Source organism: Artibeus jamaicensis, unplaced genomic scaffold (genome assembly GCF_021234435.1).
Source record: "Artibeus jamaicensis isolate MK-2021 breed Jamaican fruit bat unplaced genomic scaffold, CSHL_Jam_final scaffold_537, whole genome shotgun sequence".
Taxonomy (NCBI): domain Eukaryota; kingdom Metazoa; phylum Chordata; class Mammalia; order Chiroptera; family Phyllostomidae; genus Artibeus; species Artibeus jamaicensis.
Window position 1 is genome coordinate 37978694 of NW_026522047.1, and position 19828 is coordinate 37998521.

Here is a 19828-nt window from a genome sequence, read left to right on the forward strand (position 1 = left end):
TTTGGGAATATTTATTGGTGACAGTGACAGAGGCCAGTATCTTGTCCCAGTGGCAAAGTAGAATTCAAAAGTAATCGGGCTTATATGTTGGCAGACGGCAGAGGTGGGAGGAGATTACCGAAACTGGTGGAGATTTACAGAAGAGGGGAAAGATGAGTTCAAGGCCCCTGGTGAGTCAGACTTAGCCTTGGACTGGAGGAAAGTGGAGGCAGAAAGCCAGCCAACAAGCAAGCACCGACACACAATCTTGTCTGGTGCCTAGGACCGCGCGTGCCTTAACGATCGAAGGGGCTCTTGGACTGCCCGCAGAATCAGGCTCCAGGGCGCACGGGGCAGCCTCCCCGCCAGCCCACACCCACGCCGAAGCGCGCACAGCTCCACAACTCGATTAGGAGCCTCCGGCCGAGTACGACTGCGAGACAAAGGGGCTGAACGAGCAGCAGGGAAGGCCGAGCGCCGCGGCCGCGAGGCGGGCTCCGGGTCCCCTCGCCTCCGTTCGGTCCCCTCCGCAGGGCAGGCGTCCAGGGGAGAGAGGGTCCTACTCCATTCCTGACCGCAGGCCGACCGAGGGTGGCGCAGGGAGGCCTCCGTGGACCGCAGCACGTCCGCGCCACCTTCCCGGCCGCGCGCGCCCGGAGGCCAGCTGGCGGGGAGGGGCCTCGTTTTCCCTCCCCCGCGCCCGCGATTCTGCTGGCAGCCGCCAGGCCCTAGGCGCGAGGCCGGGGCTCCCGCTCCGGGGCAGGGCCGGGCTGGGCGGTGCGGGCGGTGCGGGCGACGCGCCGGAGGCCAGCGAGCCCCAGCGCGGCTGCGCTGCAAGGGGCCGTCCCGGCCACAGCTGCTGGTAGGACGCGAGGGAACTGCCTCTTCAGCACCCGCGGTGGGGGGTGGAGGGGGTGGGAGGGGAGGTGCAGAAACCAGTCGGAGCCAGATACCCCCCTTCCCTGTTCGCCTCGGCCTCTCAAATCTTCCTTCCTGGAGGCCCTGTGCAGCCTTCAAAACTTTTAAGAGGTGGCCTGGAGGAAATGAACCCGATTCAAAGCGTAGAGATAGAAACCGAGAACAGTAGAGGCCGGTTTCAACCTCTGCCTGCCGCCGTATAATCACAGAAATAGGTGCTCGCTGCCTACACTGTGGCAAACACAGAAAAGTGTAAACATTTAGACAGAAAAAGCACCAAAATTCCGCCACCCACAAGCAAACACTCTGCGTAATGCATTTTGCAATGTTGCTGTGTGCATTTTCTTCACATAAGTGATAATTCTGGGCCCACTATTCAGTATCTTGCTTTTTTGTGCTTAGTATCTTACAAACATTTCCCATTTCCTTGAACACATCACAATATGTTTAATGGTTCTATGATAACATCATAGAGCTGGACCAAAAGTGTAACCATCTCCATTTTTAAAGGTCCAAAGGATACGAATACTTATAAAGTTCTTGATTTTCGTATTAGATTGTTCTTCAGAACCTCCATCCTTACATGTTCACTTGCACCAGATGAATGGCCAGTCTTTGTACCTGTGAATGTGGACAGAGACTGACTCCGGCCTTGAGCAGGTAACCCCACCTCTCCTAGGACCAAACCCCTGCTCTCCCCTCCTCCTTTCATTAAAAATTCAAAGAAAGATTCTCGGACTCTTTCAGCCTTGGGCGTTCAGACTATTGGAGACACCAGCCAGTTCTTGTCTCTGTTTCCCCATCACTTTCCTTTCCTGTAAAGCTTCAGAACAATACTACCCAACTAGTATCCGAAAAACCGAAGAGGATTCAGCCGGGAGCTCCTCTTCCACGACACTGCCAGTGTGTGTGGCCTGTGTCCACGTGTTTCCTGGGGAGCCTCTGTCTGCAGTGGATGCAGTGGCTCCCGTGGGGCTCGGTGGGTGAGACCTCAAAGCTTAGGTGTTCAGTAATTATTCCTGTTAAGAATCCCCTGCAGTAACAATCTAAGTGCATGTCAACAGACGAATGGATAAAGAAGATGTCACACACACACAGAAGAATTATTATTCATCCATGAGAAAGAAGGACATCCTGCTGTTTGTGACAGCATGAACGGACCTTGGAACATTATGGTACGTGAGATAAATCAGAGAAAGACAAAACTATATTTCACTTACATGTGGAATCTTTAAAAAGCCAAACTCATACAAGGAGAGACCAAATGGTGGTTGCCAGTAGCTGGTGGAGAGTGAGGGAGTAGGAGGGAAATTGTTTAAGGGTGCAGACCTCAGACAAATAAGTCCTGGACTCCTGATGCTTAGCATAGTGACTGTAGACAAGAAGAGTGTATTACAGACATTGAACTTGTTACAAGTCTAGACCTTAATTATCCCCACTTCACAAAAGAAATGGTAATATGCCCTGGCCGGTGTGGCTCAGTGGATTGAGTGCCAGCCTGTGAACCAAAGGGTCGCTGGTTTGATTACCAGTCAGTTCACATGCCTGGGTTGCAGGCCAGGTCCCTAGTGGTGGACGCACAAGAGGCAACCACACATTGATGTTTCTCTTCCTCTCTTTCTCCCTGCCTTCCCCTCTCTAAAAATAAATAAATAAAGTCTTACAAAAGAAAAATGATGATTATATGTAGTGATAGAGGTGCTAGCTGATGCTACCATGGCAATCATACTGCAATATATGAATGTCAAATCAACATGTACATTTTAAACTTACACAATATTATATGTCAAATATATTTTAATTGAAGATCCCTTATAACTGGGACCTTAGAGAATGAAATGAGTTGGAGAGAAAAGAAACAACGTTCTGCACACAAATGACCTTACTCTCAGCCTCATGCCACAAAAGAAAGTACATTCAGATGGACAAGTGCTACAGTGAAGGTAAATGCTAAATGCCACGCAGGGAGGGGGGAGTCAGGGGGAGAGAAGCATCCCCTGGAAAACTAAGTGCCTCTCTACGCAGGACTCTTGGACAAGACACAGTCCTGGAGAAATTTTAATCCCCAAATCTGAGTGGCTGGAAGGGCTCTGCATGACTGTGGTGGGAGCTTGGGCACCACTCTGTAAGAATACGTCACACCAGGCACTCGGCTGAGCACTAGCTTGCACCCTCTGAGCTTTCGGTGGTAACCACCCTTTGCGGAAGGCACGACTATGGCCCTCATTTTACCCGTGAGGAAACTGGAGCTCAAAGTGGTCTAATTCCTTGATACTCTGTAACTAGGAGCACCAGTGGCTTGCTCTCTCTTTTCTGCCTTTGCGACTGTGATGAGAGAGAGAAAGCAAATCCGATCTGCACTTTTTCCTATATTTTAAACCCTCATGACTATGTCAACCCAATCACAGCCCAGCCCTAACGGGATCAAAACATACAGCAGCAGCAAACACTTTTCATTTGTTTACTTCTGTTTGGCTGCAAGTGTGTCATCTCGGAGTTTTTCACCATAGTCTCTCCATTAAGCTGGCCTGCTTCCCTAGCCCAGTAACTTCACCTCACTTCTGCTGCTGCGCCTGCAGCCTCCTGTTTTGCCCTTATCTTTGAAGTCAGTTGTAGTGGTCTCCCCTCACCTGTGGGGGATGCGTTCTGGGACCCTGAGTGGAGGCCTGCAACCAGGGAAAGCACCGAACATAGTACCTACCATTTTTTCCCCTTAAAGTTGTCCTTATATATTAGGCACAGCAAGAGATTCACAACAATAACTAATAATAAAATAAAATAAGACCGTTATGAGTGGCTCGGGGGCTATTATTAAGTGAAAGGAGGGTTTCTTAAACCCAAGCTCCAAAATATTTCAACGGTTGCTCTGATGACCGGGACAGTGACTGAGCTACTGCCAGGAAGGCAGCATGTACAGGGCAGAAAACACGTACACGGAGGGGTGGTTCCTGTCCTGAGCAGGATGGAACAGGACGGTGCAAGATTTCATCACGCTCCTCAGAACAGTGTGCAATTTGAAACTTATGAATTATTTCTGGAATTTTCCATTTAATATTTACGGGCGTGGTCCGCTGTAACTGAAACTGCAGAAAGCAAAGCCACGGATAAAGGGGGGATTACTGTATATTGGTGTGTTTATCTTGTGTCCCCCATTTGGGCCTCTGGCCTTGTGATGCTTTTGAAGGCTACTTTATTTTTCCCAGAGTTGGCTTGTTGTTTAATGCTTCTTTCCAGTCTTCTTAAGACTATTATCCGCCCTCTTCCTATCACTAAGTCACAAAATGATTGCACTTTCAAGCTGTAAAGAGCACATCCATTGTGTAGCCATCATTTTGCAGAGGAGGTACTCTGGTCTCTCCTCCAGTTGAGTCACCAAGGCTAGGATGCAGGTCCAGTGCTCTCCTGCAGCATCTGGTCACTCACTGTGTTTCCTGGGCCCCAGCCTCCCCTGAGCTAGCATCACAGATAAGAACAGGCAACACCCCAATGCCTGGGACTGAGTGGCAACCTCTGTCTCTTTGCTACTCAGGTGGTTGCTTAGCGAATTCTTGGGCAATGTGGATTTTGCCTCTACTAATTCTGCAAAATACCCTAATAAAATGTCTTTTTTGACGAGTTTGCTCTGGCTAGCATCTGACCCTTAGTAATAATGGCAGGGAGAAGAGCAGGTACAAAGGGGCACCTTACAAAACTACTATGTCTGGCAGAAGAAACAAGCTTCGCTCCTCCTGGTCCAAGTCTTAAAGCTTCCTTAGAGCTGGAAAAAGCTTTCTTTCTTTTTTAATAATTTAACATTTATTTTAAAACATAACCACAAACATATACTATATTCACACCTTTACAATTCATTGTCAGGTTTTTTTTTACATAATATTGTTTGTATTATATTTTTATGTAATTTATGTATTGTTTTGATTCTGCAATCTGCTTCCCTCCCCTTTTAAAATTTATTAAATATATACAAAGATGCAGGTATTAAAAGTGTATAGTCTGATGAATTTTCTCAAACTGAACGTACCCAGTTACTTGCATTCAAATAGTGAAACATTTTCATCACAGAAGGCTCTTTGTACAGAGCTCTCTGTTGTAATCTTCCCTCTTTTCAGAAATTTGTCTAATGGGAAATGGGTTTTTATTTGATTTAAAGATGGCACATTCCCCAGGTTCCTAGCCTGCAAAATGCTTGTAACAGAAAAAACAGTTCTTTCCTTCTCGCACTTATGGAGCCAACTTAACATCAAGTGCATTAAAAACTTTGACTTCTTAGGCGAAAGCTTGAGGGTGGAGATATATATTTAAAGTTGGAAGAAATTTTGGAAAGAGGAGATTATGGGCAAGGTGTTATACCCCTCCAGTGGCAAATCTGGAACTGGAGGCCAGGCCTCCCAATTACCCACTGTTATTCCTTGCTTTGTTCATGTTATGAAAATAGCCATAGCTGCGAATGGAGAGGTACCTGAAGAGCTAACTAGCAAAACAGGGAAGGGGGGCACAGGTATTTCCCCTTTTCCATTCTTCCTGGGAGAATTCTGCTGCCCTCTGTTTGCTTTCTGAATAGTCTCTGACAGGTGTCTTAATCCCATAGTTCCCAGACTGTGTGCTGAGGCACCACAGGGTGCTGCAGAAAACCCACTGGGGCATCTCAGGAGATTTTAAAGTTTTGAAAGAAACACAGTGATACTTGACATCTGGTGCACGTTGCATGAGCTATTAATTATTAGATTGCATCACATTCCTTTTGATGACATCCTTTCTTTGTGAGTGGGGTTTTGCATGGGTAAAAAGAAAATTGATGGGGAAAAGGAAATGAGGATGGTTTTGTGCAATCTGATTCCAGGGTAATCAGAGAAGTTGTATAGTGAGTGCCCCCCAAGTACACACATTTCATTAGGAAGTGATTGTAGTTATTTAAGATAAAACAAAAATATCAATCTTTTAAAAATTATGTGTGTATTATTTTTGCAAATCACCACTTGGAGGACAGTTGGAGGACAACTGGGCAGAGGGCTTGCCAGGGCCCTATGCAAATGAAGGGTTCTGAATTGTTAGGACATAAATACTAATTAAATTGTTTAGATCTAAGTACTTGATAAATGGACTTGTAATTTGTTTATTTGTTTGTTTATTTATTTATTTAATTTGGCTAGAGGTCTCTGTGAGCCTTTGCCCTAGGCGTAAAGTTAGGGGAGATCAAGTTCTTCAAGTTAAATCAACAGCTGTGGTACCATTTGTCAACTGGATGTTTGCTAGTAGACCAGAGTCTAGAATGATTTTATTTAAATAGGGAAACCAAGTCTTAGAATGTAACTCAGTGGATGTTATCCAGTCTGGGCAGATCCAGGTTTTCGGAGGCCTGAAGCATATACAATTGTTGGAACCCTCCTGAAGAACAGTAATGCACAAATGGAGACTCACAGCGGGGCAGAGGGCTTGCCAGGGCCCTATGCAAATGAAGCGTTCTGAAGCTTAAGGTTCAATAGCTTGGGAGCAAATCCACCTCTGGCCACCAGCTCAAAAGTGGTAAAAATGGAATTCAAACCCAGCTTTGTCTGCTTCTCAAGACCCCAAATGGGAATTTCCTTTCCTAAAAACAAGAATAGAAAACCCAGGATGTGAAAGCCCTGGAAATGTGAGCCTAGCTGGGTCATGGCTCCCTCCTTAAGAAGGAAACCGAGAGAGGGAACACAATACCTGTATCTTCTCATTAAACAGCCGTGACAGTGGCCCAGCTGGAAGATAAGGCTTCGGTGGCAAAGCTGAGTTTGAATTCTGGCTCCACCACTTCCTAGCTCTGTTATCTGGGAAAGTCGCTTACCATCCCTGGGAGTCAGTGTGGCAACAATACCCACACCCCACAAAACTGTGTGACTTAAATCAGATATCACTGACGAAAGTGCCTGGTCTACAGCAGGCGCACAAACTCTGTTGATCTCTCTCCTTCCTCTGTTCCCACACAGATATTATGGGTATTTGGAGATGAAATAAATATAGACAAGCTGGTTGGTAGAGGCTTCCTTTGTGTGTGGGTAGTAAATGCACATATATGGCAAGCAACTGTCTAAAAAAGATGCAAATCAGACCAAGCTGGCAGATAGTTGCCTGGTATCTTGTCTTGGTTCAGTGCTTAGCTCAGCGTCTATTTTCAGGGGTTCCCCATTATCCAAAGACTAAAGTCAAAGCTCGTTGTCCTGGTATTTGAAATTTTCCCAAATCTGACCTCAATTTAACCTTCTAACATTTTCTTCCACTGTGATCCAACCCAAACCTCTCTTCTAACCTAACTGGTTTCCACGCTGACCCTTTATTATCCACACAGCCTCAGGGAAAGCCACATCCCCTGCCAGAAATTCTTTCTCTTTTCCACAGTCCTGAATCCCACCCATCCTTCGGGACCAGTCCAAGCCTTTTCTTGGCAGTGAGCATTTTCTGAGTGATCCCAGTCCCTTGGGATTCCTGTCCTCTTGACTCCTACCGCCCGTCCCGTTTGTACTATGTATTTGGGTCTTAACCACACACTGCCTTGGTTTGTTCCATAGCTTTTAGGGAGTTTGTTTTCCCTTTCAATTGCATGGAAGTTCAGTGTGGTGTCACGGAAATAATATCAGACCGAAAGCACAGACTTGGCTTCTGTTTCTAACTTGCTATATAACCCCAAGCAAATAGCTTCCTTTAACTCAGAAGCGAGGGGTCTGGATATGGAAACTCTAAGATTCCTTTTCTTAAAATTAGGGCCCTCTTCACAAAGCCCAGCTCAGTGATATGCATACACAATTCATTTAAAGAACATTCAAACATTTGTTAATCACTTATCCCCAAAGCACTAAGCGAGGTGCTCAAGGATGAATAAAGGGGGCTTTTAATAAACCTTTTTTTGTTTCGTTTTGTTTAAAAACACAGGGCTTACTCTCAAGCAACTTAGGAGGGGGGACTTGTGGGATTTACTGAATGGGGTCAGGAGCACAAAGGTCAGGGACTGGTGGAGTATCTGCCTGATCCTGCGTCTGGTGGATGCCTTTGTCCCCCCACACTACTGTTTGGCCCGTGGCTGACTTCATTTTCCGAATTCATTCTGTCCCCCTTTCCCAGCACCCCACCTCACACAGCTTACCAGGGCAGACCTCAGAAGCTCCCTGCCTCTGTTCTCACTGTGCCACACATCCTGTTTCCCTTGGCTTAAATGTCAGCTATACTACCCTTGACTTGGGGATGTCCCCGTCATGGCTCTCCTGCCCTCTGCCCTTCTGCTTACTCTCTGCTGGCACCTGAAGTCAGTCCTCCAAAGCTGAGCCTGGCCTGGTAGATTCATCTGGCTGCAACATATAATGGGAGGAAAGAGGGACAAAACATTAAGAAACGCAACACAGTGGTCAGCCCAGAGCAATTTCTTTGACGGCTTTATTCTATGTTAAGTGCTGTCCTAAACACTACCTATATTAACTCATTTAATCCCCACATCTCTATGAGATAGTTACTATCATTGTCCTTGATTTACGAATGTGGACCTGGAGGCAGAGAGAAGTCAGATGACTTGCCCAAGATAGCTCGTAGGTGGAGAAAAGACGAATTCTAATAGTCTGACTCCACGGCCCCCTCCCAACCTCCGGATGAAACTGCCTCTCTTTCCTGTACTCTGTGAAGGTTTCTGCCAGCTATGATCTGTTTCCTGGATCTACCTCCAGACAGGCAGAAAGTGATGCGCAGCTACATTTTCCTTGGGGGAAAGATCTGGAAGGTGTTAACTGGATAACCAAGGCAGGAGCTACCGGTTTCACGGTAGTCCACCTGCCCCTGAATTGCAGTGCAGGAAGGGGTCTACAGAGAGAAGGCCCTGACAACAGGAGGTCCGAGTTCCGCTCTTGGCTCTGATGTAGGAAATCTTTTCACCTTTCCGAACCTCAAGTTTCCCTACCATTAGAGTAAGAGAAAGGTTACGGGAGTTGGGCTCGGTGAGCTCCCTGGGAACCTCTCACATTCCGGTAACGGAGCGGTAGGGGAGAGGTGTGGAAAGACAGTACAATACAGGTCTGTGTGTGCTGGAGGACGTCTTCGTGGGCGGAGGCAGGAAGGGGTGTGTTTGTGCAGCGGGGGGCTAGTGACTATGAAAGGTTCTGTGGAGCCAGCCAGGAAACTTAAGAGGCTCAGCCGAGCGGGACTTGGAGGAGCTAGGGGAGAGCCCCGCGGCCCTCTGTGCGCGGAGGCTGCGCAGCAACAGTGACAAAGTCATCCGGGGGGCCTGGCGGAGCGCTCGCTCGGCAAGGGGCCAGAGCGGGGCCCCAGCCGGCCCAGAGGAGGAAGGCGGGGCGAGTCGGCCCTGGCAAGCTGCAATCCGGGAGGGCCCCGGGGACTGAGGGAGGTGAGGCCTAAGCTCCCCCTCCCCGCAGCCACAGCCCGCGGAGTCCGCGCAGACTCCGCCCACAACACGAGTCACGTGTGCGCCACGCACCCTCCCTCGGCGCGGGCTTGCGGAGCGCTGGCTGTGAGGGAGTGGTGTCCTAAGGAAGAAGGCTCCGGGGGCGAACTGGGGAGTGGGCACCCTCCCCGGGCACCGCCAGGGCTAGCGGATGCCTCCAGGGCTAAAGCAGGCGGCCAGGGCAGAGCAGGGCGGGGCCTGTAGTGAGGGGCGGGGCCTGTTGCTGGGGCAGGCGCAGGAAACGGGGAGGAGGGGCGGAGCCTACCGGCTGCCTGTTTGGACAGCTTGTTTACTCCTGGCGGGGGAGCTTTAACCGGGAGGGCGGGAGGGAGAGTGGGAAAACGCGGACTGGATCCGCGAGCCGCTGGAACAGAAGCGGGGCGGAGGAGGGGTGAAGGAGGGGACTGCAGCTGAGATGCCAAGGCCGCAGCGTTCCTGGAAGGATCCAGATGAAGACGCCCTAGATAGTTGTTTTTGTGGGGCTTTTCTTTGTGTGTGTGTATGTTTTGAATTTTCCAGCCTGTTTGGCGCTCCCTTCTCCTGCTGCCTCCACCCTGCGCACGCGCGAACACACACACACAAACACACACACACTAGTTGGTGAGGGGTGTGCTTGAACATAGTCCTTTCGGCCCTGAAATTCCTTAGTCCTAGAGTGCTTTCCCTATAGGAGAGTGCAGTGCTGTGCGTACGTGCTCACAGGGATTTCTGCCTTATGAGGTGGTTGTCTGTGTGCGTGTGGCTTTGTCACTTTTCTTAATCCAGGAAATGATTCAATTGCAGTATCGTCATATGCTTCGTGTGCCTGCGTGTGGCCACAGTTACACAAATAAGTTAATTTTACTAAAAAGGCATTCTAGTTTCTTGAGCTTCATTTTCTAACTTGTATGCTAGAGGCAGAGCTTTCGTGAGTGTATTGACATAAAAATAGAGGACGTGGGCACTGTTGCAATACCTTCCTCAGCTAAGGCAGTTTTTCATTATCTGAAAAATCATCTGGTATTTAAAGAGACACTGTAACATAAAGCTTAATATTGTACTAGTAACTACCATGTAACCATTTTATATGTGAGGAGTTGAGGCTCAAAAAGACACACTGGCTTGTCGTAAGTGACGCAGCCGGTCAAAGAGCACAGGAACATAGTGTTTTGAATCGCACAAGGTGTCCTCCTCTTCCTCCCTCCCAATGCGTGGTGGACATGTGTAATTTTCTCTGTCCATTCATTGCTTTGAATATCAGTCCTCTAGTCCCTGTTTTTATGTAGGTTCAAAGCCATAGAATGCCATCCCTCTGACAACAGTGGGCTGAAGGGGTAGGCATTTTAACTAAAAAGAGTCAAGAGTTTCCCTGGAACTAATATATGAATACAAGAGAGAGAAAAATTGTTTTCTGCTGGTGTTACTAAATTGGGATGTCAGCATTAGTAGCTGCCAGCAATAGTTTTCCCAAGTGTATGAAGAAAGCTCTTTTGGGGGGGATTGTGGGGAGCTCCTTTGAAGATGGAAAGAATGGGACTAATAAGAAGGGGCAACAGAAATGAGAGATTTAGAGCAAATGCTGACAGCTTTGTTTAAACCTGGGTTCTGGCTGTGTCTGTGGCCAGTACAAACTCCTGGGTTTCCTAGTTAAGTGAGCCAACAAATTCATTTTTTGCTTAAGCTAGCATGAATTGAGTTCCTGTCACTTCTCTCCAAAGAGAAGCCTGACTAATAAGTCTGGAACAGTGTTATTTATGTATCTCTCGGAAAATAATGAAAGTTGAGTGCTGGCCACATCTATCACTTCTTAAGTGATCTAGTTCCCATGAGTCACACCAAGTGTGAGTCCCACAGATAATGGGTAGACAGAGGAAAACATAATTCTTCCTCAATATCATTGTGTGATAAACAGGACACAATTCAGCAAACCCATATTGGAAGCTGGATAGATAACATATCACCTTGGGATGCTGTGACCGTCTGAATCATGAAGAGGATGAAATTGAGGTTTTTGAAATGAGATTATTAGAAAGTTTTTAGTGAAATGGTAAAGAAAGAGGGACCGATAACAATTCTCTCAGCTTGTTAAAACTGAAGGATGGGAGCTTAGTGGTTACTTTTAAAGAAGCCATTGGAAGGACAGGACATTGAACTTGAAGGAGCAAAGGCATTTGGAGTCACAGAATTTTAGAGATAGGTGGAATCCCTGACAGATTACTCTTCTTCCTCCTGAACAATTCTGGTGATGGACAGCTAGGTAGGTCACCAAACAAAAGGTGGTCAGTGGTCCAAGGAGAGCAGAGTGGGACAAGCCTTCACATTCTTTGTCAGCTGAGAATCTGGAGATAAAATCATAGAGGCCCTGTGCATGTTCCTCGGGAACTCACCAGAGAGACTGGGACCAGTCTGATATTGTTGTTGTGAGAAGAAAAATGTATTTTAAATGGGCACGAGACCAATCCCTTGCCACTCCCTGACTTCCAGGAGGAGAGTTCTTGACTAGCTCAGTCAGCTGCTAGGTCTTTCACAAAATTAAGAGACATAGTCAGGAACAGGCCACATTGTTCCACTTGAGGAAGGGGGAGAGGGAGGGGAAGGATATGTAAGGAAGCAAAGAGAAGAAGGTAAAGGACAGTGGAAAAGAGAAGGAGGAGAAAGGGAAAGAAATAGCTGTTGGTGGGGGTCAGGATTTCAGAGACAGAAATATGGAAAGAGGGTTTGGGGGAGCTTCATTGTATGTGGTGAGCTGAAAGTCCTCCTTGGCTCCCTCCTGAAGTGAATGTCGACAAAGATTGACATGATTTTAAAGGCATTTTTGAACTGAATTTGGTTTTCTCCTGGCTCTGTCACCCAGATGTCACAGGTCTGCCATCAGCATTTGCAACCCCTCCCGCTCACTGCAGGCTCCGTAGCCCCTCACCTCCTGCACCTCCTGCACCTCCTTCCTACAAAGCAGAAATAGTGACAATGATAACTTCACTATCAAGTGGGCGGTGAGCGTGTTGGCAGCGGGGCCAATGGATGCTCGAGTTCACAATGGTAATGACTTTCCAGCTGTTTGGGCTCTTAATATTCCTGTCAACGAAGCCTGGCAGCTTATTGGCTAGTGAATTTTAAAGATTCTCTTTGGGGTGATTAGTTTGGCTTAGAAGGAAAGAAAAATATCAGGATTAACAACCGAGAATGTTCTTGGAGTGTATAGAAATCTGGAGCCTATATATGGCAGATCTCTCACTCCCACATTTGGGTGCTAAATTGACTGAAAACTCGGTTGCTAGCCATTTCTCGTGCCCCTCAGGAATTAATTAAAGCTTCACAGGGGTGATCTGATAGGCAATTAATTATACTGTCAGATGGAAAAGTTTGGCTTTTGGTGATTCGGCAGCTTATAAGTGAGAATATTGTGAGACTGGCCGTGTCTAAAGTGAGTACTGGGAAAACAGAATGCTCCCAGGTGGAGAATACAAAAGGGTCATTGAACAGGGTTTGATTAATTCACATGATTACTACTCCAGTGTATTGTATGGATTATCAAGGCAGGATGTGGCCTAATGCTGGGCGAATTGTGGGTTAAAAGAATAGTGTGGTGACCGGGTATACCACATTTTGCTGTATATGATGTACACTTTGTTGCCCAAATTGTTTAGGGAAAAATAAGGATGCACATTATACATGGGTAGTACTAATTCTGTATTTATATGAATGTTTTTAATTCTTTTATTTATGCTTATACACTAAAAGCATAACTCTTAAAAGCAATAATGATATCTGTGTGCAAAGTAATACCCTGGAATACAATAATCGGTTTTATACATAAATAAAAAACGGAATTAAGAAATTAAAATGGAAGAAAGGAAGGAAGGAAAGTGTCACTGGTATATGTAACCCTCTTTTGCGTCTGGGGCCTTAAAAACTGGTGGTGTGAGGTTGACCACCCCACTGGGAAGGGGAGGGGCCAGCCTGTGATGTGGGAACCTGTTCTGACAACAAATACAATAAGAAGTCTGACACAAATAGGGAACAGTGCCCGCTATTCAATTCAGAAGAGCCAGAAATTGTCATAAAATGATTGGCAGCTTTTAAAATGCTTTTAGAAACAGGCTTTTATATTTGGAGTTTTGTTTGATTGGCTTATGGACTTAAAAAAAATCTTTTGGTTTTGTCAAAAAGCCATTCAGTTGATCAGCCCCAACCCTACACAGTGATTGGCTGGCACATTATGGGTGTGGCCTGTGGCAGGTGTCCGTTTCCCAGGGCTCGATGGTGCTGCCACTCGGCAGTCTGTCCTGGGGGTGCAAGTTGACCTGTGCCCTCTGCTGCAGTAGTCAAGTACTGCCTTGCTCCCCACAGTCGGTCCCTCTGCTGGGGAGCGCCCCTATAGGAGATAAATGGGGGCTGGGTCCTTCTGGATGATCTGGGTGGTCTGGATTTGTGGCAGGCACACCTGCCTTGGGCAGCAGTTGGTTCTGCAGAGGAGTGGCAGAATGCTCAGCTGGGCTAGTGCACAAAGTGGAATATGTAGGGGATGAGGATGAGCGGCTGGACAAAAGTAAAACTGGGAAGTTCACTAGAGAAAAGGCCACCAGCCCCTTCTCTGGGGGGGTTAGGAGGTCTCACTCTTATGGGACGGACAGTGAGAATATAAACTCTAAGAGCAAAGTCAAGTGACAAAAAACACAGGGCAGAAAAGCAGTAGTGGTGTGTTGATTGGAACCCAAGAAATTAAAATAGGGGGTGGCACGGGTGGGCATTCACAGTGTGCACATTTCTGCCAGGTCTTTGCTTTTCACTGGTGGTTTTGCCTTTGCTTGATGGCTCCCCTCTCCCTTTTGCTACCCCCTACTCTGTTTTCTAGTAACATAAATAACTTCAGGCTCCCTCAACCCACCCCCTGGGGGTATAACTCGGTCCTCTTTTTACCTTCACGGTCTAAGTTTTCTTGTCCTGTTCCATCTTATTTAATACTGTTAATCGCTTAAACAGCTTTGTGTTATCTCCCTCAAGGGTCAGGAAAGCTGTCTGCTTCAGTCCATTTCAAGGACTTTCTATGAGCACATTTTTTTATGGAGACTAGAATGTGGAAGCCCAATGGAGAGGGGCTCCCAGCTAGACTGGGTGCCGCTCCCGCCATACTGGTCGAGTTGAGCTACACTGATGTTTTCCCCCTGTGGTGTGTTCTGTACCTGGCATGATTCAGAGTAAGAGTCACGTCTAGATAGTCTTAAGCCTGTGCAGGAATTTCTTCCCTGGCCTTCCACTCCTCTGGTCTCGGTCACTAGCACCTCCCCTGCGGCACATTGTAGGGTGAGGCTGGAGTTGGTCCGTTGTCAAAATGGTACTACTCTGGATTTTATCTTCCTGCCTCGAACAGCGAGATAAACATACTTTTAATCCCTGTTTTTTAATGCGCTCACTAGAAAGCAGACTGGGCTGTTCCAGAGTGGATTTCCTGTGTCATAGAAATCACAGATGCATAAAAGGAAAAACCAGATGTGCACAGAGAGACCGCCTGGGCTTCCACATTCCTTCGTACCCAGAGTCACAGGGCTTGATGCTCTGTGTTCCTAAAACCAGCTCATTTTTTCCTCTTTTGAATACGTACGCTTGCTCATATTCAGAGTTCAGAGCTAGGAGGAAATAGGCACGGGTCTGGGTGTTTATGCGCTGGGGTGTGTCTCTGGATATCGCCACACATGTGGGGGCTTGTTTGCTTGTAAGTGTGGCTGTGCAGATCTAAGCGAGCCACTCCAGGGGTACCCTTAAGCTTTAAACAACCTGTTTGCAACCTATTGGTCCTTTCTCTTCTGTTCAGTGCAAGGCCTACCTTCTCCAGGAAGGCCTTACAGATTGAGTCGATCAGAGAGAGATACCAGGTGCTCCAGGCATATGTGCAAACTACTTTCTCTTCAAATTCCTGAATCTTGTGCCTTCTAGAGTGAACATGCTTACAGCTGGTGCTGGCCTGTTGTTGTCCACTAGGACACATTGTGATTTTTCTCCGTCAAAAGAAAAAGTATGCTACAAATGCAAAATTATCAGTATTATTTTTTTTCACTTGAAACTCATAACCTGTTTTGTGGCATAGAAGCTGTGTTTAGAACTGTGTATCAGACAGGTTATATAGATCCCCAGTCTGGGTGGATGAGGAGCATTACAGCCAACAATTAGGCAACTGGTATCTCATTGAAGGAGAGCTAAATGCTGGAGGGATTAGTTGGGATGAAAGCATTAGATAGATACCTAGTTCAGGCGTAACTTTTTGGTAGTCTAAGCAGACCCTTAATTCATTATTTATTGAATGCCTACTTGATGCTAGAATGCCCACTGCTGTTCTAGCAGCTATGGACACAACAGTAAATGAAATATAGACTCTACTGTTTGTGAACTTACAGTTGAGTGGACGGAGAGAGGCTGTCAGTGGTAATAAGTGCTAAGAAGAAAAAGAAAGCAGAGCCTAGGGCAGTGCTATTTTAGATAGGTTAGCAAGGGAATTTCTCTTTTATAAAGGATCCATTTGAGCCCTGGCTGGTGTGGCTCAGTGGACTGAGTGTTGGACTGCAAACTGAAAGGTCACTAGTTCGATTCCCAGTCAGAGCACATGCCCCAGTTGTGGGCCAGGTCCCCAGTTGGGGGTCTGCAAGAGGCAACCAGTTGATGTTTCACTCCCTCTCTTTCTCCCTCCCTTCCCTCTCTCTAAAAAAGGATGCATTTGAACAGGGACCTGAATCAAACGATGGAGCTAATCATGTGGATAGCGGAGGAAGATCATTCCAGTGCAGAGGCATACCCTTGGAAAGGCTGAGTTGGAAGTCTGTCCAAGGACCAGCAAGGAGCCAATGTGGTTGATGCTGGGTGAGCCAGAGAAGAGTGTGGGCAGTGGGGCCAGAGAATTGACTGGTGGCAAGACTATGCAGGGCCTTATAGTGAGGGCAGTGGGAAGTGACTAAAGGTTTTGAGCAGCACAGTGATATGATGTGACTTAGCTGGATCACTCCAGCTGCCATGGTTTTGACAAGAGTATAAAAACAGGAGGAAGACCAGTTAGGAGCCTGTTGCGGAAGTCCAGGGCAGAGAGATGGTGGTCTGGCTAAGGAGGCCGTGCAGGAAGTGGAGGGGCATAACTGGATTCTGGATGTATTTCATAGACAGAACCCACAGGATTTGCTGATACACTGGACGTAAAGTCAGAGGAAAAAGAAAGGAGTTAAGATGACTCCAACTTTTTGTTTGTCTGTGTGCCTGCTTTTTGAGCACTAGAAAAATGGGATTGGCATTTATAGAGATGGGGAGAAGCAGAGTTTGGAGGGAAGTCAGTGGTCTGGTTTTGGACATGATGCATTTGAGGTCTGACTAGACTCCCACGTGGAAATGTGAAGTAGGTAATTGGTGACCAAAATCTGGAGGTCAGGAGGCTAGGTCAGGTATAAAATGAGACTCTGGTAGAACCTGAGGACTCAATTCATTCCATGGGCCTCACCCTATTCTAAATAAATGCTTCGAAAGTCTCCATCAGCCCCAGAATCCACTGAGTGTCTGAGGAATGCTATGGGCCCATTACCTGGACCATGGATAGAATAGCTCTAGTCAGTTCCCCAGGGCCAACTAACAATTTATTATTACCCAGTGTTTGTAAGTGCCAGCTCTGTCAGGCCCTGTGCCAAATGTTGGGTATCCAATGGGAAGCAAGACATGCTCTTTGTCTTCACAGAATGTTTAATCTTGGGTGGCAGGGAGTGGGGGGAGATGGAACGAGAATGGCAATTTCAGTACAATGCAACAGGGGAAAGTGTAGGGTTCTATCCAGCATAAAGGAGAGGCACCTAATCCAATCCTAGAGGACAGAAAAAGTGCAATCTAAGCTGCCTCCTGGAGAATGAGTGGGGCCATGGCCAGGTGGTTCAGTTTTTTGGAGTGTCATCTTATAAACCAAATGAGTGCGGGTTCGATCCCTGGTCAGGGCACACCCCTAGGCTGTGGGTTCAATCCCCAGTCGGGGCACGCACGGGAGACAACCAATTGATGTTTCTTTCTTATATTGATGTTTGTGTTTGTTTATTCTCTCTCCCTCTCCCTAGCCCTCTCTAAAATCAATAAACATATTCTTGGCTGAAGATTTAAAAAAAAGAAAAGAATGAGTAGAGGTAGCCAGCTAAAGAGGTGAGAGAGGGGTGGAGAGTGTTCTAGGCAGAGAAAAGAGCATGTATCAAGCAAAGAAAAAGTCTGCAGCCAAAGGACAAAAGTTCAGGTTAGCATGTCTGGAGTGCAGAGTGAATGAATGGAGTAGAGACAGAGAGGGGCAAGTAGTGGCTGGAGAAGTAATTAGGAGCCACACCATGAAGGAGCCTAATGAGCAATGCTGGGGCTTCGTTATAACGAAAGCCACAGGAAGCATTTGCATTCTAAGCAGAGGAAAGGGGTTAGTGTACAGAGTGTGTTGGAGGGATGCAAACCTGGAAGCAGTTTCATCAGGGGGTTGGGATAGTGGCAATTTCACACTCATACTGCATCTATAAGTGTGCCCATATCATATGAGACAGGGCTTGGGTCTGCTTTGCTTAACCTCAAGCTAAGGGGAGATGCTCTCCAAGAAGCTAATTACTTTGACGAGAGGAAGGTACAAGATGCCTACATTTTAATAGGGAGGAAGCAAGGCGAAGCACAGTTCTAGGATGGGCCAGCTTCCAGAAGGGTAAACTGTAGTCATGGGGGGATGAGGAGCTAAGATGGGAAACCAACGAGTCACAATCTTCCTAAGTACATCTTGCTTTTTGTAATATGTGTGTTGTGCAGTGTGTGTTTAGGACAGAGCCTGGCTTCTGTGTGAAGGTGCTGAGCGCTGGGTGTGTGTTTGGGAATGGATATTTGCGGTGGGAAGCTCTCTCTGAGTCTGTGTTAATGTGCACAGCTCTGGAATGCATGCCGTGCAAGTACATACCTGCAGCAAAACGGGAGAGACGTGCACCCTGTGCAGTAAGAGAACACATGCCTTTTGATGGCCTGCATCACAAGACACAGACAGCCTCAAACAGAACAAGCTACGGGTTCTGCTCCAATCCAGGCACTCTTTTGGTTCGCTTTGCCCACAGCAGGCCCTCACATATTTATTGAATGAATGACTGTTTCACTTTTATTAAAATTCAATCATTTTTGGAAATTTATAGGTTTGGTTACAAGTTTGAACTAGACGTTCTAAGAGAACAAGCTCGCAGCCAGGCACCAACCTCCACTTACAAATCTAGCAGTTTAAATCTGGTCACGAAGCGTATAGCTAGCTTGAGTCCTAGCTTGTGTAAAAAACCTTTGCTATTTCGTTTTATTTGGCAAACATTTACTGGACGCCTCCGCCACACAGGCCAGCTGGACTGCTGCTGGTGGAACTCATTGCCCTCTCTTCTGAGCCACCTGCGTCTGGGTGCTGCAATTAAGCTTAATTACGTACTATCTTGTATTGTTCCTTAATTGTTGCACATGCATTCATCCATTTCCAACTAGGTTGTATGTTCCTTGGGGGCAAAGACTGTATCATAAACTTCAGGATAGGTGAGGGACTTAGCAGGGAAGGCAGGAACTCTCACTTCCTTAGCGGGAAGCGAGTAAACACCCACTGTCTGAGGAAAAAGGAAAGCAAAACCATCAAGCTGTTTGTGACCCATAGTGATATGTAATATATGATATCTTAAGAGAAAGGGAGCATGCGTTGTTGGTTGACAAAAATATTCCTTTAATGATAGAATGCAAAATTCAAGTCTGTGTCTTCCTATTAAGGGGAGGGTTTGTGTTTGAATATAATTGCTGTGATCCTCCAAATGCCTTCATTCTTGATGTTCTTTTCAATGCAAAAAAGAATGTTTCCTTGAGGAAGAGAGTTAAAAGGCAGAATTTTCCTATAGCTGGATTTCTCAACAATGGCATGATTGACATTTTAGACCAGGTCATTCTTTGTAGTGTGTGTGTGTGTAGGGGGAGTGGGGGGAGCACTGTCCTGGGCATTGCAGGATCTTAAGTACCATTGTGAGCCTGTATTTATTCGATGCTAGTAGCAACCCCTACTTTTGTAACAATCAAAACTGTCTTCATTTTTGAGACAGGTTCCTCAAAAAAGTAAAAATAGAACTATCTTATGACCCAGCAATTCCACTTCTGGTTATTTATCCAAAGAAATCCAAAACATTAATTGAAAAAATATATGCACCCCTCTATTCACTGCAGCATTATTTACAATAACCAAGGTATGGAAGGAACCCAAGTGCCCACCAGTAGACAAGTGGATAAAGAAGATGTGGTGCATGTATACCACGGGATGTTACTCCGCCATTCGGCCCTAAAAAAAGAAATCTTACCATTTGTGACAACCTGGATGGACCTACAGGGTATTACACTGTGTGAGATAAGTCAGAAGATGAATACCATATGATTTTATTTACATGTGGGGTCTAAAGAACAAAACAACAAAACAGAATCAGACTCAGAGACACAGAGGGCTGCCAGAGGGGAGGGGTGTTGGAGAGCTGGATGAAAAAGGTGGGGGGGGGGGTTAATAAG

At 46.6% G+C, this 19828-nt stretch overlaps 1 long non-coding RNA gene across 1 annotated transcript; it reads left to right on the plus strand.

Annotated features, from left to right (window-relative positions):
• The first annotated feature begins 752 nt into the window (after nucleotides 1-752).
• LOC119053023 (uncharacterized) lies at nucleotides 753-4740 on the plus strand. Its single transcript, XR_005083226.2, has 4 exons — nucleotides 753-841; nucleotides 1454-2072; nucleotides 2705-2840; nucleotides 2923-4740. It is a non-coding gene; the product is annotated as an uncharacterized LOC119053023 (long non-coding RNA).
• The last annotated feature ends 15088 nt before the right edge of the window (nucleotides 4741-19828 follow it).